General features: G+C 44.9%; 1 protein-coding gene across 8 annotated transcripts in view; it reads left to right on the top strand.

Moving 5' to 3' along the window:
* The window catches only part of ARHGAP10 (Rho GTPase activating protein 10), a 337,918-nt gene that overhangs the window by 267,799 nt on the left and 62,601 nt on the right, over positions 1 to 7,518 (top strand). The gene's annotated exons all lie outside the window — the stretch shown is intronic.

A 7,518-nucleotide genomic window follows, 5' to 3' on the forward strand; every position in this document is an offset into this window, starting at 1 on the left:
AACCCTGTCTAGTTACAGGATCTGGTTTTTTTTTTTTTAAATTAATTAATTAATTAATTTATTTATTTTTGCGGTGTTGGGTCTTCGTTTCTATGCGAGGGCTTTCTCTAGTTGTGGCAAGCGGGGGCCACTCTTCATCGCGGTGCGCGGGCCTCTCACTGCTGCGGCCTCTCCCGTTTGGGGGCCGTCTTCAGAGGAACTTCGTTAAACAGGTGTGTAAAGAACCCTGTCTAGTTACAGGATCTGGTTTTTTTTTTTTTAATTAATTAATTAATTTATTTATTTATTTTTGCGGTGTTGGGTCTTCGTTTCTATGCGAGGGCTTTCTCTCGTTGTGGCAAGCGGGGGCCACTCTTCATCGCGGTGCGCGGGCCTCTCACTGCTGCGGCCTCTCCCGTTGCGGAGCACAGGCTCCGGACGCGCAGGCTCAGCGGCCATGGCTCACGGGCCCAGCCGCTCCGCAGCGTGTGGGATCTTCCCGGACCAGGGCTCGAACCCGTGTCCCCTGCATCGGCAGGAGGATTCTCAACCACTGCGCCACCAGGGAAGCCCCAGGATCTGTTTAAATTGAGCCTATTCTGCTATTTTATACATTTTTAATGTCATAAAAGAAATGTATATTTATAATGTGACTCAGCCTTTTCTCTGCCCTGCCTCAGTCCCTCAGGGCCCTTGAAGATTCAGAAGAGCCTTTGAGAATCATCAAAAAAAAAAAAAAAAAAATCCATATCAGGGTAGTTCTCTTTTCATATCTGCCTTGTTTTATGTTAATGTTTAAACCGGCAGTTTATATAAAGTAAGGTACATAATGTTACTCTCAACCAAATCACTTTACAAAATACATGCCATAATGTAGTTATAATCCAGGTTATATTTATCTTGTTAAGGATTTTCGTTGGATTTTCAGTGTGATAGGTTGCTCTCATGGTCACTGATTCTCTGAGGGTCAGTAGGTTATGAAGTTTTTTGTTGTTTTTTTTCCCCTAGTATTAGCCTTTATGTAGTACAGTTTCTGTGGACCACAAGGTGCTAAGAGTTTGTTTTCATAAAACTTTTCCTTGGTGAGGATTCCTATAAGTTTGCTAAAAGAAGCATGTTCACCTTTGACGTGAGCTCTGTGTCAGTCTGTCTCGTTTTTCCCGGTGAGAAAACGGAGGCCGTTCGGGATGGTCACGCTTTGTTGGAAAAGGCTGACCGTGTTCTTGTTCACGAGTTTCTTCAGTAGACTGTGCTTTATCCATCTTTGTAACATAGGTTGCAGAGTTCTTGAATAGGCTGTGTCCTCCAGTCGTAGAGGAACCTAGAAACAGTAGAGGTGAGAAGGACATACACATTTCCCCTCAGGTGTCCAGCGTAATCCCCAGAATATTAAATTACATGCACATGGACAAGGGTATCCAGTGGTGCAGTGCATAACTTTTGTTAACCTTGGGACAGACTTTCTGACCTGCATCCTCCTGTCTTTGCCAAAAGCTAGAAGAACGTGTCTCTGCTCCCGGGTTCATGGTGGGACGGATTCCCTGTTCAGGCCCCACCTGCAGTCCACGTGTGGTCTGTTTCTGGGTACAGGGCAGCCCGTTCCTCCATTTCTGAAGCTTCAGAAACCACACCCAGCCTGGCTCTCTCCTGCGGGTTGATCTCTGTCATCCTTTAATGCCAGTGAGGCCCAAGTGAGTAGCATGCAAACCATTTTTCACTGAGCGCGAGGAACCTTCCAGTCTTAGGGCATGCTTGTCATTTAATGGGGAAAAGAATTCTTTTAAAAAAAGAATCCAGCCTGAACTGCATCTTGATTGAGCTTTGCTGGCCCTGGGTTGCTAGGCAGCAGCAGTTTTCATGTGACAGGAAAAGAAATGTCTTAAGCACCAGCAACAGCAATAAAACTCCAAAGTTTCTAAAAGTTGGTGCCTGCCTGAGTCATGACCACTCAGCCTAGAGGTCAAATCCTGTAGCAAGAATATTTGACAAATTTTCAAAGGTTTTTTTTTTTTTTTTCTTTTCCCCTTGCAGTTTTCATAAATGTTGTCCTCCTTGGCATAGCCATGAAAACATACTTTACTGTTACATTTTTTTTTTTTTTTTTTTTTCTGAACAGGGCTGTGCGTTTTCTGGTGTGTTTAGCAAGAAGCTTTAAAAGCACAGAAAACTTTGTCTTTCTCCTTCCTTTAAGGAGAGTTGGAAAATAATAATGACATTGTCTTCTGCTCTTTTCATTTAGCTCCGGCATGGGATGTCTCTCTGCTGTGTGCTGTGCTGTAGCTCTGGAGATGGTAGATAATATTTTCCCATGGGACTAGAGTGGTTTGCAAGCAAATTCTGTAACATTTTCACGTCCAGTAGAGACAAGGCACTGGGACTGTCTCAGGAAGATCGAAGAGCTACGGTGTAGAAAGCGGGGCGGGGAGGTTTATTCTCTGTTGTCTAAGAAAGCATACTCGGTCCAAGTGAACAGAACTTGCTGGGAGGTGAGTTTTTGATTAAACACAAGGCAGAACTCCATAATATTTGTGATAATGAGACTGTGTTCCTAGTAGAGATGGGTCTGAGGAGTTGGAGGAAAGCTGGCAGATGGCTGAGGTCTGGCCCACTCAGAAAGTCTCGGCCAGAGACCTTGGAGACGCAGAGCTGCAAAGACAGGTCCTCCGAGCTTGTCTCAGCGCTTGGCACTTGACACTGAATCAGTGTTGGTAGAATTCAAAATGGTGAGGAGGAATCAATCTTATGTTGTTTATATTCCCAGCAATACCCAGAGTCCTTGAAAGGGAAAATAAGGATGTATGCGCGAGGGGTGGGCGTGGTGTGGTGTGTGTGGGTGGGCCCTAGGGAAGCAACCTTGACTTTCCTTAGGGGACAGCAGAGTGTGGGGGTGCTTATGGGCTTGGCTTTTGCATGGACAAAGCGCCCCCTTTTAACTTTTCTTTATAAAATAAAGAAACCGGCTTTCAGAGCTGTCTCTTCCATTATCTCTCAAGACAAAGTTGAGAACAGTAATAATTTCAGTAGCCAGCAGATGGATGATTATGTGCTGGTACCTAGGCTCCGCTCCTCATATGACATTTTATTGAAATAATCTGCAGACAGTATCACAGAATGTAGCAGAGCCAGCTCGAAAGTAGAATTCCTTGGGTTGGAGTCTCAGCTCCACCAAGTTGTGTGACTTTGGTGACCCGGGCCCCCCACTTAACCTCATCATCAGATACCTCATCTGTGAAAGAGGAAAAGCTAAAGTACCTATCCAGCAGAGACCTGTGGTGAGGATGAGGTGAGCTGTTTTACAGATGAGGAAAACGAGGCTCAGTGAATTGCTCAAGTGGCCAGGCTGGGGTTTGATCTCCGTCTGTCTGCCTCCAAAGCCTCCTCCTGACATCTACACTGTAGCTGTCTGATAATGTGTGTGTAAATATGCACATTTCATATCAAACAACTGTAATGACTTATTTGTGTTTTTCAAAAGACTTTGTATTTTTTAGAACAGTTTTAGATTTATAACAGAATTGAGAGGAAGGTACAAAGATTTCCAGTACCACCCCCTTCGCCCCCATGCGTGCAGAGCCTCCTCCATTTGTTACAGCCGAGGGACCCACCCTGGCACGTCATTATCACCAGAGTTTACTTAGGGTTCGCTCTTGGTGTTGTACCTTCTTGGGTGCTCAGTCTCCTCCCACCTGTGCCCTCCCCACCCGCCAGCCTGGCCATCACTGATCTTTTTACTGTCTTTACAGTGTTGCCTTTTCCAGGTGTCATATAGTTGGACTGATACAGTGTGAGCCTTTTCAGATTGGCTTCTTTCACTGAGTACTGTGCATCTAAGGTTCCCCCATGTCTTTTCATGGCTTGGTAGCTCATTTCTTTTCAGCGCTGACTTGTTTGTATTTTGAGAGAACCAGGATGATTGTTATGTAAGTGACTGTTACGCCCAGTGGGTGAGGCCGGGAAAGCAAACTCCTCTCCTTTCTCCTGGCCTTCTTCCCACCTCTCAGGTGGCTTTCCTGTGACATACATCCCATCTTTATTGGAGTATAATTGCTTTACAATGGTGTGTTAGTTTCTGCTTTACAACAAAGTGAATCAGTTATACATATACATATGTCCCCATATCTCTTCCCTCTTGTGTCTCCCTCCCTCCCACCGTCCCTATCCCACCCCTCCAGGTGGTCACAGAGCACCGAGCTGATCTCCCTGTGCCGTGCGGCTGCTTCCCACTAGCTATCTGTTTTGCATTTGGTAGTGTATATATGTCCATGCCACTCTCTCACTTCGCCCCAGCTTACCCTTCCCCCTCCCCATATCCTCAAGGCCATGCTCTAGGAGGTCTGTGTTTTATTCCCGTCCTACCCCTAGTCTCTTCGTGACATTTTTTTCTCTTAGATTCCATACATATGTGTTAGCACATGGTATTTGTTTTTCTCTTTCTGACTTACTTCACTCTGTAGGACAGACTCTAGGTCCATCCACCTCACTACAAATAACTCAGTTTTGTTCCTTTTTATGGCTGAGTAATATTCCATTGTATACATGTGCCCCATCTGAGATGCATTCTTTCTAGGCTCGGCAGGCAGGGTCAAGGCCTCTCAGCCTCACCGTTGATGAAAGCTCTAGCTAAGCCCTGGTGATCCTCCTCATCTTCATGACCATCAGCATCATTAACATAGGATAACAGTCTGCCTGGTACCTATCAAGTGCTCACACTGTGTTCCACATCATGATCTCGTTTAGTACCTGCTCAACGACTCTATATGTCTAACGTCTCAGGTAGACGTTATCATCCGTAGTTTACAATTTGGAAAATGGGGCTTAGGGTGAAATTCGCCCACAGTCACACAGCTGGGAAATGGCGACGCTGGGATTGGAACCCAGGACTGTCTGGCTCAGGGGTTGGAGCTGTCAAGCCTTCCACTCTCCTGCTGCTTCTTCCATTCTAAATGGCTTTCAGTGGAAGGCTTTGTGTTCAGGGTCACTGTCTAATGGGCAGGGGCTGCAGTATTCTAATGCTCAGGAACAGCAGATCTGGAATATATGTAGATTGAACTACATCACTAAAAACGATATTTTGATGTCTCACATCTATTTTCAGATTACACCAAATAGTATAAGTGGGAAAACCTAAATATGGAGTATCAGTTCAATAATATGTAAAGAACTGATTTTTCACGACTATAAACCAGAGTATTGAGAATAAGCTACATGTTTTTAGCAAAACCTTTAGAATTAAAAATGATAAGTTTGTATTGTATAGTATGTGTATTGTTGAAGCCTATACCATGGTAATATAGCCATTTGCATCAGACTAGGATACTTGCAGAGAAAAGTTTTTTTTCCTCCTTCTTTCTCCTAGAAAGATCTCCTGCTGCTTTGTAGACAGGGCTGGGAAAAGGTATTTTTTCTAGACCGTCCCCCCTCATCTGTAGTGTCCTGTAAGTCGTTTGGTACAGATATGTCCTAGCAGACAGCCCAGCCCCAAACCGACTGCTGTGGAGATAGACCCCTCCAGCACGTTTGTGTGACTTGGTGCCGCCCTGATTTAGGTCTGCTGGATGCAGAAGAGCAGACCCACTGGAATCTGGGCTGAGTGAGAGTCTGTCTTCTAGAGATTTGGAGTTGGGATGCGGGGAAACGCAGCCCGTTACTATGAGGTGGCTTTTGGGCTTGGGGCGGAAGAACCCCTGTGATGGGTCCAGTACCAAGTGGTTTGTATTCTATAGTATGTGTATTGTTGAAGCCTATACCATGGTAATATAGCCATTTGCATCAGACTAGGATACTTGCAGAGAAAAGTTTTTTTTCCTCCTTCTTTCTCCTAGAAAGATCTCCTGCTGCTTTGTAGACAGGGCTGGGAAAAGGTATTTTTTCTAGACCGTCCCCCCTCATCTGTAGTGTCCTGTAAGTCGTTTGGTACAGATATGTCCTAGCAGACAGCCCAGCCCCAAACCGACTGCTGTGGAGATAGACCCCTCCAGCACGTTTGTGTGACTTGGTGCCGCCCTGATTTAGGTCTGCTGGATGCAGAAGAGCAGACCCACTGGAATCTGGGCTGAGTGAGAGTCTGTCTTCTAGAGATTTGGAGTTGGGATGCGGGGAAACGCAGCCCGTTACTATGAGGTGGCTTTTGGGCTTGGGGCGGAAGAACCCCTGTGATGGGTCCAGTACCAAGTGGAGGAAGGCAGTGCTCCGGGAAGGATCGGGAAGCTGGTCACAAGAGGGACGCTGAGGCGAGGAGTGGAGACTTGTTGGTTGACTCTTGATGGCCTCGAGTTCCTCATTCAGGCAAGTGTTGCGTTCCAGCTCTTTCTGCTTTCTGCTACTCCTTTTAATAAATCCCTGTTTAATTATGTCAGCTTGGTAATGTTTTGGTGGCAACCAAGCTGTCTTTGGATAGTGTGAGAAAATACACAGCGCAGGGTTCCTGCCAGTTTGATAAATTCCCAGATAGTTTATTCATTAGCTTTGATTTTGGCTCAGTTTATGTTTCGGTGACTTCAGGTAGCCCCTGTGTGTCCTTGAGGTCAGCTGCTCCTTGCACCCAGTCCTTATGAAAACAGAGCAAGTGGGTCTGGTCGATGTAGTTTTAGGTAGAAACTGGTACTTTGAGGTCACCCAAATCTTAACTTGTTGGTCGGTTCCCATAATTATAAGATTAGACCTTCTTTAACTTTCTTCTTCAGTTTTCTCCTCTTGGACCAAGGTTGAAACCGGAAGTGGCTTTCTTCTCAGTTCTCATATCGTTTCTTTTTTTGCCAGGTAATTGTTTTCCTAATGCTTGGTCTCCAGTATTGTACCCATCTCACCCCCCCACTGTATTCTTAGACATCTGCTGGCAGGATGGGCCTCTGGTCTGCTGTTCAGTCAGTCAGTTGACATTTTAAAGTCCACTCATGCATCCGACATCCTTTTCCTCTATCAAGAGCGGTAGTTTTGAAGCCTTACTACATTAAGACCCACTTTGAAAATTTAAAGAAAGCTTTGGGTCCTGTTCCCAGAAAGCAGTATAGTATATATACACAAAAAATATATATACAATTTTAGGAATTTTGGGGACTCCCAGGTCAAGAGCCTAGAACCATAGGGAAACCAAGAGCTGCAGGATGATCCATGAGGAGTTAGGGTCCAGAGCATTTCTTCAGGCTCGACTTTTCTTGTCTTTTGCTGGTGACTTATTTTCCACACTTCTGCTCAGGAACTGGGCGGGGGTCAGGTAAGGATTCATACTTTATTTATTCTTTAAAATATCTTTATTGGAGTGTAATTGTTTTACAATGTTGTGTTAGTTTCTGCTATATAACAAAGTGAATCAGCTATATGTATACATATATCCCCATATCTCCTTCCTATCCCACCCCTCTAAGGTGGTCACAAAGCATCGAGCTGCTCTCCCTGTGCTTTGCAGCAGGTTCCCACTAGCCATCCATTTTACATTTGGTAGTGTATATATGTCAGTGCTATTCTCTCACTTCACCCCAGAGGATGCATACTTTTTTTTTTTTTTTTTTTTTTTTTTTTTTTTTTTTTTTGTGGTACACG

The sequence above is a fragment of the Physeter macrocephalus genome, chromosome 7 (genome assembly GCF_002837175.3).
Source record: "Physeter macrocephalus isolate SW-GA chromosome 7, ASM283717v5, whole genome shotgun sequence".
Lineage (NCBI taxonomy): Eukaryota > Metazoa > Chordata > Mammalia > Artiodactyla > Physeteridae > Physeter > Physeter macrocephalus.